Source organism: Dendropsophus ebraccatus, chromosome 8 (assembly GCF_027789765.1).
Source record: "Dendropsophus ebraccatus isolate aDenEbr1 chromosome 8, aDenEbr1.pat, whole genome shotgun sequence".
NCBI lineage: Eukaryota > Metazoa > Chordata > Amphibia > Anura > Hylidae > Dendropsophus > Dendropsophus ebraccatus.
In genome coordinates, this window is record NC_091461.1 from 39,582,174 (window position 1) to 39,597,065 (window position 14,892).

Genomic DNA, 14,892 nt, shown 5'->3' on the forward strand with positions numbered 1-14,892 from the left:
AGGAGGAGGTTACAAAATTTATCAAAATTTGCCCCATCCAATTTGAAGCTTAGGATATGTTTACATAGGGGAAAAAAGACCCCAAAATACCCCCCAAAAGAAGTGGTTTAAAACTCTCATTGACTTCAAGGGGAAACGCACAAAAAAACATGACGGCATGTTGTCAGAGCAGATCCACTTAATAATAATAATTGTGTCAACAGATTCCGCATCCCCTTGGTAGTTTACATTGGAATCAATAGGAGTTTGTAAAAAAAATTTGAAAAAAAGCATCTACGCGCATCTAAAAATCATACGTAAAATCTGCGCTGATGTGGAAGCTGCCTTGGGTGCTGTTTTTCAGGAGGTTTATACACAGGGGAAACATTTATTATTTGGTGGAAATGCCATGTTATGGCACAGATGGGCTCAATGCCTATAGATATATTCACAAACGCTGGTTTTGCCAATATTTTATTTGCATCAGTTCCTTCTGTGCCGCTTGCACCAGAGAGGCAGAGAAGGGGGCGAAAAGGGGGTGCGGCCATAAGCAGAGGGGGGAGCGGCCTCTATGTGTGGTGCATTTAACATACTTCTTTGGGTACACACAGGATTTCTGTAGAGGAACTGCGCCTCTACATAAATCCTGCAAGCTTCTGGGCTGTTGGGACATTTTCAAGCAAAAATGGCTGACGTAATAAGTGTCCCCCATGGTTTTTGCTTGCTGTGTAAATATACCCACATATGTACACTGTGGGGTAAAAGCAAAGACAACAGATATGAGCCAACAACTATTTTAGGTCTATGGCTACATGTAGAGAAGCGACTTATATGTACTTATTAACAATTAAGAAGATTTATCAAAAATGAATTAATCTAAAGTTGGCTGTACGTAATAAAGATGGCTGATCTCACCAATTATGGCAGTATTGGCCAACCATCGAATGTGCATGGGGCCACTGTCTGCAAACATTAAGGGGTAAGACATGTTGGACTTTACCATGCCTGAGCCCTTTGGGCTTGAATATATCACCCTCCAGGGCACCCAGGATCATCTGAACTGTTTAGCATTTAGCATTAGCATACATTCACACCTACAGATTTGGTGGTACAAATTCTGTACATGGGAATGTACTCCTAAAGGGAATCTGTCAGCTGTCAATCACATTTCAAACTGCTGTTAGCTGTTAGATCAAGGCGACACATAATACCTTTCATATATCTGCCTGTGCTTTGATATTCTCAAACAGGTGTCCCAAGCTCCTGAATTGCTGAGGGCAGACAGTCAAGTAAGCATAGACAGGGATTCGAGGGGGAGCAATGAGGCAATACAGCTTGTAGCAGACCAGGAGCCTCTTTGTCACTTTTCACAGGAAAAATAAAAGCGTGTTTCTAAATTTTGGAAGCACCGGCAGCTATATGAAAGGTACCATGTGTCTCCCTGACCTAACAGCATCTAACAGTGTCATCTAATCAGTTTGGAATCTGAATTACAGCTGACAGATTCCCTTTAAGCACTAGGCTTACTCAGACCACCAGACATATTGCATGTCAGATAAGAATATTAGACAGTAACCTGTAATAAATATGGCACATTTTACAACTGCACTTAGCCACGTCCTTTTCCGAGACACTTTAAAAGTGCCTATTGAGGCATAAAAAGCACTTAAAGTACATAATAAATTTAGAACATAGTATGTTTGCCAATCTGTTTTTCTGGCCAAAACTACAGCCAGAATTCTGGCACATTTTGCTTACTAAATCTCCCCTAGAAATTGCAGTAATATGTACAGTAACTCCTGTCCTGAATGAGCATGGTCAACCGGGGAGTCATAACTTCCTAATTTGCTGCTGGAAAGGCTTTGAACCATTTAATGTGTTTGACCACCCCAATTCTATGGAAAGACTAGGGAAGCTACTTGGAGAGGAACATTACACTTTCGTCTTTAAAGGGGTATTATTACATATAAAAACATGAATATATTGAGGTAGCCGTAGAAAAAGAGACGATAACCTTTACTTACCTACCCTAAGCATTTACAAAAACTAGTGTTGCCTTTAACTGTTTTTTTAGACCTACTGGTGTTTTTTTTTATATTTTTCAATAAGGTTGTGTATTTGCAGTACTATTATGTGTATCTGTGGTTACAATGTTGTATGTGTGCCTCTCCTTGCACTCTTTCCTCTCCCCCTATGTACTTATTCCAGTGATGCCTAAATTCCTGACGCACTTCATTGGTGACCTGTGAATGACTGATGTAATTTTCAGGGCTTGTTTTTATTTCACCCAGGTGTTGGCAATCCATCAGACAGATCTCTTCTTCTGGTGGGCAACCTGATTGGTTACAGCTGACACCAAGACAGAGAAGCCCCTGTGTGAGACCTCTACATACTTCTGTGGTGGTGGCCTACATAGAAGAGAGGGGCCGCACTAGCACAGAATAAAATCCCAAAACATGAGGGGCAAAAAATTTTGGTAGATTTCATGTTGCTGTTTTATATTTCATGTTGACTCATGACCCTCAGGTTTTCATAGCCTGAAGCATGAAGTTCCTCTACTGGAAAGGTGACACAATGTGACAACCAAAATTCTTCAATAAATGATTAGTTGGATGGGGGGGGGGGAATATTCTATTCGACAGTAATGGTCAATGCCAGTCTAAAAATGTGTCCCTGCCAATATTCATTGCCAATACAACTCTATAGTATTACGATAATACAATTATTAAACATAATAGGAGTAACATAATATGGTATTGCTTTCTAAAGTAGCTACATTGGGGGAAATTTATCAAGGGCTTTGCGCCTATTTTTGGTGAATAAATGGATTTTTCACCCATTTTTGGTCTAAGTTCCATTTATGAACCAGTATTTGACTGGCGAATATTTTTTAAATGCAACTTTTTTTTAATCTGCCTTTTTTGAGTATTCACCCAAATGTTCGCATAATCTGAAATTAGCGCCCAATTTATCATTTGCGACTTTTTAAAAAGTTGCACAAACAGGTGCAGGCTTATGTCTGGTCAGTATCATGTGAATATGCTTGTGCAATTTTTGCTATTTTTTTGTGACTTTTTACTTAGATACATTCTCAATGGCAGTGCTACATTTTAATGAATCAGCCACAAGATATTGGAACAAAATATACACCAGTCCTTATTAGAATAGTTGCACACATTAGACTCCTTAGTAAATGTCCCCCATAGTGCGTAGGTACAGTAGGTACAACAATAGGTACAATAGTGTGTGTGTGTACAAATGTGTGTCTCTGTCCATATGTTATGAAATATGTCAGCACGTAGAAGTACAGATGATACAATATCTAGATGCTAGCCAGATAATTAAATAGGTTTTCCAGGCAAAAACTATTGATGGCCTCTCCACAGGATAGTCCATCAATAGTCATTCAGTGGAGTGCCTACACCTGGTCAGATATTTGGCATGGCCAGGGCACTGGATATAAACAGCTGGAAGCCTTGGCTGTGTATACTGTTTGTAATAGTGGCACCATGTAAATACAGAGCAGCTTCCATTGAAGTGAATATGAGTAACACAGAGCCACCACTATGTACACAGCCAAGACTTCAGGCTCCAGTAGGCTGTTTATTTTCTGTGCTATAGACTTTCAAATAATTTATAGTGTAGACCCACCATTTACCAGCTGATAGGACAAGGCCAAACGTGGCAGAAAACATAGATAAAGCCCTGGGCAAATCGCACCAGTATGGAAACATATCATACAAGGATCTCAACATGTTAGAAGTTTTGCAGCTGTACTGAATAGTCAATGAGAATCTATGTATTTTTGTATTTAGTGACTGCTTTAGGCATAGTATATATCTATTCAGATAATATCAATCATATGCAAGACAGTGCAGTCAGTCATCTCATCCTATCACAGACATGCATGATTCTCCATTCCTCTAGCATCCTTTGTTGGGGGACTGTCACCATGCCCCCTATACCATGTGCATATATATAGAAGAATGCACTGCTATTCTGATGAAGAGGACTTGTTCCTTGAAACATGTAAATTGTGCACTTTTAGGGTGCCTTCACACACAACGTATATGCAGCGGATTTCTGCAAATTCGCTTCGAAATCCACTGTGGATACTTGCACATGCATTTTAATGCTCTGACATTCTCGCAGCATTGTCATTGTCAAACTCAGCGCCGTTAACCCCCGCGGCCCCGGAGCATACATTACCGGCTCCACGCTCCTGCTTGCTTTGGGGCCTCCCAGCGTTTCCCTGTGGTCAGCCAATCAATGCACTGCCCTCCAGATGGGTTCTGGAGACATTTATCTTACCATTTCCTAGTCCCCCCCCCCCCTTTAGACTCTCTCCATCTTGCCTTTATCTCTTTACAACATGTCGCCCAATACCCAAACTTCACTTATAGGAAAAAAAAACAACAACAAAAAGATTATTTTTATTACACAGTCGCTCAACGAGAACAAAATCAGAAACAAACAACATTCTGTCTATTTCCCTTCTTTTCCTTTCGACAAAAAAATCAAGTAATACATTAAGGCGTGCCATATAACAATGTACCATTTTGACAGCTGGAATAAACGGAGCTCCAGAAATCAGATATTGAGAATCAAGAGTAAAAAAAGAAACATAAGTGCGTAAGTCAAATCGCTGTAGTTTCCTCTTTACAAGACTGCAGATGCACATAAACCGTGATTCATGGAGCAATAATCCCTGTATGATACAAAAACCACATGATCTTTTCATAAACAAAATCGCTGGAGACATAATGGGGTCCAGTTAACTTACTTGCATTAATGTAACCTGTAGTTAGCAATACAATAAAACACCAGCATCCCGGAAACCATTACACACTACATGACTGAAGGGAGAAGGGGATTTTCTAAATTTAATCTGATGGAAAATGATTGTCACTGTTACATAAGTTTCATAAAACTGGAGATATGCTATATTTCCCTCCTGTATGCCGAATGCACCCATGCACGACCTGCAGCCTGCAATGCTTTCCTAGGGGGCTCTATGCAGGCATCTATATTCTATGCATTCCTATAGATCTGTTGCATAATCAGATCTTTTTATTGCTTTATAGACTGGCTCAGTTGCCCCTAGCAACCAATCAGATTCCACCTTTCATTCCTCACAGACTCTTTGGAAAATGACTGGTGGAATCTGATTGGTTGCAACAAAAAGAAGAGTCAGTGAGGGTCACAAATGTTCCTTTCTTTATTGTCCATGCAAAATATGTCCGTGCACTAACAGGATATGAGAGTTTCATAAATAGTAACCTACATAGGAAATAGAGCTCTGTTATCCTATAGTATGCTAAAATATACATGTAATGTAATACAATAATAATATTATCTATAGGGTAATCAGGCCCGCTTCTGCCATGAGGAGGAATGAGCCTTCCACCTCAGGCGGCAGATTTTGTGGTCCGGCAGGGGGCGTCAATATGTCCCCTCTGCTTTCATTTTAGTTAAGTATTACTTAACAAAAATGACAGCTGCCGCTTACCTGTCCCGTCGCCCGCGCTCTCCACATCCTGTCAGGTCTCGCAACGTCACCCTGCAGCTGTCATCGACCTCCAGGCTGTGGTGAGGGGGTCTGGGGTCGGTGGGGGATGCGCTGGGGCGATCGGGTCGCACGGGGCCATCGGGGGGTTGTTGTGGAGTGATGCGGTGCAGGTGGCGCATCAAACTGCAACACCCCCCGGCGGCCCCGCGCGACTAGATCGCCCCACTCACTAACCACAGCCTGGAGGTCCATGACAGCTGCAGGGTGATGTCGCGGGACCTGATGGGATGTGGAGACAGTGGAGAGCGCGGGCCGCCTGCGGAGTGCCAACTGTCACTGAGGGGGCGGCCGCCTGAGGTTTGCCTCAGGCGGCAGAGACCCCAGAATTGGCCCTGAGGGTAATAGATATTTTATAGAATTAAATTACAAATCACCTCCCTTCCGAGGACAGGCCCGTCCCAGCTCCTTAACATGGACCCTCCTTCCTCCTGTCTGACGAGATGGCTGATGTAAACAAGTCCCTATCTGCAACTTTGTAATGCTGGGAGGATTAATCACAGTGAGTTTATCAGCAACTTGACCTCAGAATAACCCACCCAGCATTAGGGTATATGCACACTGAGCAATTCTCAAGGAATTGAACCAGAAAGTTTTCTGCTTGAAATTCCTCACCTATTCTGCTCTGGCAGAATAGGAACTGAATTTGAGCGCAATTTAAGCGGAATCCAAGCTGAAATCGAGCGAAATGCAAGCAGATTTCAAGCAGAATTCAAGCCCCATTGACTTCTATAGGATTCTATAGGATTCCTCTAGCGGAAAGCGGATTCCAGAAATTTCCGCAGTGTGCACGGACAGACGAAATTCCTTTTTGCTCCATGGAAAGGAGCAATGTTGCAATTAAACGGGTGGACTTTTGAGCAGATTCCCTTACAAAGAAGCTAGAGAGTTGCAGATACAGCTGGCCAGGAACTTGTTTACATCAGGCATCTGGGAAGGGAGGGCAGAGGATGGGGAAACATACAGTTTTCGGTGTTTTCAGCAGAAGGCAGCAGCTTAGAACTAGAAGAAGGAGACTAAATAGATAATAATGTATGGAATGAACGTATGGAAGTAAAGTATGTAATGAATTGTTAGTCTAACCAAGAGAAGCAACATATGAAAAGTTATGTTTGAGTGGAAGACCCCTTTTACATGGTGACATTGTGGACAGTTGCCATATAGGGTAAGTGATAATGTCAATACCCAATAAATATCCTGCCCCTATCTGCTCCCTATTGACATCATCACATCTCTCTCACTCCCTCTCTCTCACTCCCTCTCTCTCACTCCCTCTCTCTCTCTCTCTCTTGCTCTCAGGTGGCAGGCTATATGGCTGTAGGGTCAGACCACACAGGGTTTGTTTGTTGTCAGTTACCATGGAAACACATAGGCTTATATAGAAGCAGTAGACCATTACAATAGAACATTTTTAATTAAACCGGCTTGCAGTATCAATACCATGGCTATAGGTGAATAGACAGCATTGGAACAAAAGACTACAAGCTGATAAAGCAGTGCTCCTTATGTCTCCTACTCCTTTTCTATTCTGTTGAGATGTAAATAACACGTTTGTGCTTAGGGGGATGTAAAAGATTTTAGGGTACTATTACACAAAGCAAATATCGTCCGTACTTGGTCAATAATCATTTTGTATAATAGGTCATGTTTTATATCAATAACATGCACAATGTTGGCTGATCGTTGATTTAAAGCATGACCTAAAATCCCGATAATAGCGACGGTCTTCTGGCCATCACTCCATGTAATAGCACCGCCACTATCTCCTGTGGACTACCTGGACGTTCTAAAGATCATGTGGGCAGCCCCTCCCGCAGCTCGCTGTTGGTGCATTTAATAGAGCCAGCAGCGAGCAGGGATCTGACAGGCCGGCGCTCGCTTGCTCCTAATATTGGGCCATGTGAAAGGGCCCTTAAGGTATCTATACACCTGTCTCTCCTGTCTTTCCAATACACATAAACGTTCAGCATGGCCAAACATTTATGTGTTCCTTATGAGGAGGAGAAAGCTGCTGCCAGACTGATCTGGGGGTGGCTTATCCCTCTGAGAACAAAGGGATCAGGCAGTAAAAATCCATCACGCTGGACCCCTATTTTCACCATCGTTTTCTGTTGGTGAAGACTTGGAAGGCCGCCATAAACCTTATTTGACGAAGGTGGAGGCACAAGATCCATCTGGTGTCCCTTATCTCAGCTTTAAAGAGAACCTATCATGACTTTCACGCTGCCTGAACCATGAGTCTTCAGGTGGCCCCTGGTGGGTTCTGCCAGTTCTGCTGACCTTGAGTGATAAAGCTTTTTCTAATGTGAAAAAAAGCAGTACTGACCTACCCATTTGCTGCTGTTCACCACTTTCTCCTGACATCTCAGCAAAAGGTAATACCTGCACAACCAATCACTGGTTGCAGCTGTGACCTACTGTCATTGGCTGGGAGGGCATTTCCTTGTGTCTAGAGCTCACTAGAGGTGGTGGTGAGCAGTAGGGACCAAGCACCATTGGAATAGTACTGGTGGGGGGACCACGACAGGTGAGTACTGCTTTTTATTTAGCTTTTTTAGCCTTGCCTGGCCACCGTTAAAAACAAATTTCAGACAACCCCTTTAAATAATATTGGTAATGCAGCGGTCACGGTCAGGTCACTTTATCCCATACTCACAACGTTGGTGCCTAAATGGCTGGAAGCAAACAACCGCACGTATGAGGAGATTTATTGTAGTCCATCAACCACGGCAAGGATAAAAGTGTTGTGCTTCGGCTCCATGCCTTGTTCATAACATCTGAAGGGGTTTAGCCGAAACACGTCAACTTTTATCCTTGCCTTGTTTGTTGGACTACAATAAGAGAGCTTATCTTATGGTTGAAGTGCTTGACTTGTGTTCCATTTAGATACGTTTTACCAGACATTAGATGCTGGGTGTACACTGAGGTCCGTGGCACCTCAGTGTACACAACAATGTCCTATGTAGAGCACTGGTGTGGGACAGGGGTGGCGGTGTATGTGAAATGGAAGTCCTGGAGCCACCACAGCATATAGTTAATGGATAGCTTTTATTTTGGCTGTGCACTTGTCAGCACTGATACCTGACAAAACAGAACTTGTCTGAGAAATGACAGCTCCTCTATAAATACCATACAATCGCTAGCATGCACACAAGGCTTTCATCAGTCGGGGTTGTTTATAGAGTTGAAAGCAGCAGGTCACATCTGAACAAACCTAGGTAGGTCTTATTTACTCTACAGTAAAAATAGCGGCATAGAATGTAAAGGGAGGCCCCACCGCTCTATTATTTCTATGTGACTACCATGAAGGCTGGAATCCCAGTATAACAACATGTTATCATACGCTCTCAAAATAATCAAGACTATGTCATGCTTTAAAAGGCATAGATCCTGCAGATTAAACTGGTTTAGTGGTAGGGTTGTTCTAAGCAGACACAAATTCCTCAACTGTGAGACAGTGTCATGTAGAGAAACTCCAATTATCTGCAAATGAAAGACTGGTTGGAAGGAAAGCCCAAGACGTCTGAAGCTTCCCAGCTGCAGCTAGGTCTGGATGGGGAGGCCTGCAGCACTTACAGACATGGAGATCAGGACTCTCCACCCAGTGGCTCTTGGGCCCCCTGTATGTGGCTCCCCAGCTGTTGGCAGCTGCACATAGTACTATGCACCAGGCGCCAGGGAGTATTAGTATTATTAGAACTTGACACTAGGGTCAAAACTATATTACTGGAGCTTTACCAATAGGGTGGAGCAATATCAATTGGTCACATCTAGAATAGATTTTTCCGATTTCTCAAGAACACCTGTTGTCTTTAAAAGTGGTCCATGAGTTGTAAAAGGTTGGGGACCTTTGATCTATAGCAATTGTGAAGGCTGTCACATAGTAATGAATAGACTGAATAGAGGCCAAGCTGAATCCTGGTGAGGTGGATTCTAATTTCCTTCACTCTCAATACTGCAATACATTCTATGGGTATGTGCACACTGAGAAAAACACGCGGAGGACTTGCGGCGGATTCAATGGTAAGGCCGATTCCCTCAGTCCACCCAAAGAATAAATGAGCGGCGGAATCTGCCGTAAGACCTCCACATGTTTTCCTCAGTGTGCACATACCCTAAGATCAAATGATGACTATTGAAGAAGTCCGTTGAAAATTATTATTAAAGTATTGCATTGCCCCCCAAAAGTTATAGAAATCACCAATATACACTTATTACGGGAAATGCTTATAAAGTGCTTTTTTCCCTGCACTTACTACTGCATCAAGGCTTCACTTCCTGGATAACATGATGATGTCATGCCCCATGATGCTCAGTGTCCCCCTACCATCATCCTCTCCACCAGCCACAGCCCGCACTGCTCTGGGAGTCGGGCGTGACATCACCATTTTATCCAGGAAGTGACATCACTATGTTATCCAGGAAGTGACATCACTATGTTATCCAGGAAGTGAAGCCTTGATGCAGTAGTAAGTGCAGGGAAAAAAAGCACTTTATAAGCATTTCCTGTAATAAGTGTATACTGGTGATTTGTATAACTTATGGAGGGCAATACAATACTTTAATAAAAATTTTCACCGGACTTGATATGTCTGTGATAGAGATGAGCACAACTGGAGCATACTCGAGGCCGATCGTTCAGCATGAAGAAGTTGGATGCGGCCCTAGGGAGTCCTTGAAAACATGGGTACAGCTTATGGCTTGAATGTGCTGAACTCATCTCTAGTCTGTGTGTATGAGTTAGGATTATTATATAGTTAAAACTGTGTTTTTTATCATGCGTACTTAGACCTTTTTGGATGGCTCTATAAATCTATTGGGCTTTGTGTCAGCTTCCTGGCACTGGTATGCAACCATACAATTTAAAATGGGGTAATTTGTCAACTATAGTATTGATAAACAGATGTTGGCGTGTGACTATAGTATTTAGTTGCATTGGTCTGTTCCTAGCCTTAATGGAGGTGCTACATACACATAACGTTTGTATAACTGCAAGATTTACTATATGCACATAAAGCCAGTTACTTATGCAAACCCTGGGTAATCTGCACAAAGCAGGAAGTCTCACCTTAGGCCTCATTCTCACGTTCGGTGCAAGGTCTGTCTATGCAGACAATGTGCTACAAAACAGACTTTGTGAACTGCAATATAGTTAAATTTACGCGTTATTGTACTGGTACAGCTGTGACAGTACAGTAATGCGAAGATATAAACAGTTTCGGAGCTGACAGCAACATTATGAATGATGATGTTGTGAGTTCTGAAGTCCGTTCTTTAGCACATTGTCCATATATACAGACTGGTCACCAAATGTGAGAATGAGGCCTAAGGTGACACTTCCTGCTCTGTGCAGATCACCCAGGTTTTCCATAAGTAACAGGCTTTATGTGCATATAGTATACCTTGTCTAGTAATCAGAATGAATACTGAAAGATTTAAGGATTATATTAAAGGGGAACTCCACATAAGGAAAACTTGTTTTCTATTAAAAGTACATTAACTGGTAGCCACACTGGTAGCTGTTTGAAATCCAGGAAGTGAAGAAAAATGGCTTCTGTGCCAATCCACATTGTCTCCTGCTCCCACACCTTAGGAGACAAATCTTCCATGCCTCTGTCTCACATTGTGTATGTTTCCTGAGCACAGGCTGATGATGCAGACAGAGGGCAGGGCGTGATGTCACAGGAGGCTTGGCTGGATCCCCCAATCCCCTGAGTGATTCACCATCTCTGACCAGCCAGAACCAGCTGCTGCACTGACTTCACTGATTGTGCATAAGTCTGCAGTGAAATTAGGGCTGTGTTCACACATGTTGGAGTTTCATTGCAGTACTGCAGCGTATTCACAAAAATTATGCAGTAACACAAGTAAATTATGGTAAACCGCAAAGAGCATTAGAGCAGGCACTGTCAATCCCACCTGGAGAAAAAAATTAGGCATAAACAGTATATCATATAATAGTATGTAAGATAATATCGGATAAAGTCCTTATTTTGGGGCTCAACTTCAAAGATAAAAGACGCTTGATTATAATATGTGCGTGGAGATGAAATGAAAAAAAAATTAAAAAATTAAAAAGTTTTTTTTTTTTTAAATTCCAATATCAGCATTACAGGTAGAGAATACAGTGCTGTGTGGTGTTACAGGTAGAGAATACAGCGTGCTGTGTGGTGTTACAGGTAGAGAATACAGTGTGCTGTGTGGTGTTACAGGTAGAGAATACAGTGTGCTGTGTGATGTTACAGGTAGAGAATACAGTGTGCTGTGTGATGTTACAGGTAGAGAATACAGTGTGCTGTGTGATGTTACAGGTAGAGAATACAGTGTGCTGTGTGATGTTACAGGTAGAGAATACAGCGTGCTGTGTGGTGTTACAGGTAGAGAATACAGCGTGCTGTGTGGTGTTACAGGTAGAGAATACAGTGTGCTGTGTGATGTTACAGGTAGAGAATACAGCGTGCTGTGTGGTACAGGTAGAGAATACAGCGTGCTGTGTGGTGTTACAGGTAGAGAATACAGTGTGCAGTGTGGTGTTACAGGTAGAGAATACAGCATATTGTGTGGCGTTACAGGTAGAGAATACAGCGTGCTGTGTGGTGTTACAGGTAGAGAATACAGTGTGCTGTGTGGTGTTACAGGTAGTAACTGTGTGCTGAGAATACAGTGTGCTGTGTGGTGTTACAGGTAGTAACTGTGTGCTGTGTGGGTGGGACCACAATGAAATGATAAAGTACTTCAAATAATTCCGTAACACGATACTGCAATGTGTGAACACAGCCTAGACGTCCTGCAACAGATTTGGGCAGGGGGGAGGACTGTGATTAACAGCTAAGGGAAAGCATTGCATTCTGGGAACTGCTCAACCAGGAAGGAAACACAATACAGAACAAACCCCCCCAAAACAAATGAATTTTTGGTAGTTTCAAAACTGGGATAGATAGGTAAGTAATGCTATATGCTTCTGCAGAAGTTTAATTTTTTTAACCTCTACCTGAAGCTCCCCTTTAAAATATTAACAGTAAGATGGAAAATGAGAACAAACTACCGAAATTTTTATATATATATATATATATATATATATATATATACATATATATATATTATATTCATTAACCTAACTGCACTGAGCTAAGTTGCGCTCCATTGCAACTCTATGCTATGGAGCTAGTCGGGAAAGGTGTAGAGTTGTTAGGCGAAGCCTACAACCATGTGCTTCTCCTGGCTCATTTTAGAGATTCATGGGAGTATGACCCTGACTAATCAAAACCTTTGACATGTCTTCTGTGACACATCACAGAAAAATTGTAGTCCAACAGCACTAGACAGATGCAGTTTGCAAGTAGATTGGAGATGCACGCAGGAGGACCACAATCCCAGTAGTGTGGACCAAATTAACAGGTTTCAAGGAGTCAAACAGCAACCATATTGGTGAAATCTTCAAAACTATTGTAGAGCCAAGAACATACATGTCAACCCACTTGGGGTCTTTCTCAAAGACCCTAAGTGGGTCAAATACATCTTGCTCCTCTGACCTAAAACAACAGATGTCAGCACAGTTATTTTATGTTCTTCATAGAGGTTTATACCTACAAAAACAGGGTTGAACAAACCCAAAAGCAGTTTATGGCTATGTTCACACAACAGCTATTTATGCACAATAACAGACATTATTTTACAGTGATGGCCGTCAATAATCATGAACACGGCCATCATAATCAAACAACATTATTTTGCCTAATCTGCCCTATCTCCTCCGCTTGCCTGATAGCCGGGCAGGAGAGGTGCGACAACGTGGGGAGGAGGCATTATCTCCTTCTGCGTATGATTTATGAAGGTTCACGCCATTCTAGCTCAGTGCCTGCACCAGGCGCAGGGCCGGACGGCTGTATTAAAATGGCATGCGCCTCTTAGTAAATCCGGCCATGGAAAAAGGGGCGAGGTTTTATTTAAGACTGGCGTACTTGTACGTCTTTCATGATAAATGTCCCCATTGTGTAAACATAGCCTATCCGTGCCTATGTTTGGCCGGCTTTGTGGCCGTACAGAATGTATTTATGGGACAGACTGGCATGGTAGACTTTATCATTCTCTCCTGGAACCAGCAACCTGCTATTGTGCCCATGTGACATTGGTATATAGCACAATAAACTGGTGGCATATGAATCCATTTTTTGGGCTCTGTTTAATAAAGCAAGAAATAAACCAACATCACACAGTATTATATTGGAAATATTTAAGCTTTAATCCATGTAAATGATAACACACACAAAACGTGCATCTCGGAATTAATTTGATTTCAACAATAACTGTCCCTTTCTCAGCACACAAAAGAAACACATAAATATGTAAATTGCCGCCTACTAGTCAGATCCGACTTTTATTGTCATTATTATACAGTATACGCTAAAAAACAGCAATCAGAATGTGCATCATTGCAGTGTACCGACCGAGCATGAAGAAATGGGCCAGCGAAATGTGTAGAGGAGGGGTGTGTGCTGGGAGGGAGAGCTTACAGAAATCTATTACAATCCTGTGAGCTAGTTAGAATTACATTTTCTTTTAAATCACCCCAAAATGTACAGCGGCCAATTGTTCTAAATTCTAAAAGAACTGTGCACAGCTCCTGGGAATAATATCAACAGCTAAGAGCCCTGTGCACTCCGCTTTTACCCAGTTGGCATATGTATGTTGGACATCCTCTCTACTCTACACATTTCTTCTTGTCCATTATCATCTTTACAATATTTATCACCTAGTATCTGGAAAACTTTGGTCACGTGTACAAAATGTCCCAAGGAATGTCCCTAAAGGTTAACCAGAAGATTCCTGAAATTTAAGGTTAAATCCAGAGGATATGGGTTCTCCATAGGCTTTTTATATCGGAGTGATGTGTAAATGGATTGAAAATGAAGGATTATATAATTTTTTAAATAGTCCTGATGAAAAAAAAAAAATATTTTAATCAACCAACATACATTTGGTAGGTCAGCAAGGGATGAAAGAGTATGATTCAAGGATCAGACTACACTGTGTTTGTGTGTCCTCTGTTACCTTGGAAAAGGGCATTTAGAGAAGATCATGAGTAAGAAAAAAAAACAAAAACTGATGTAATGTCTTAAAGGGATTGTCCAGCTCCCTAAAATAAAAATATATATATAAATAATAATGATAAAATACTTGCTATAATACCTTTACCAAGCTTTCCAGTACCTCCTGGTCCCTCTCCACACTGAAATTCAACTACTGCAGGTAATCACTGATACTTAAAGGGGGGGGGGCAGTATGGCGAGTATTACTGGTTTTGCTTTTTTAGACTATTTGAGTATGTTTATCCCCCCCAAAATTTT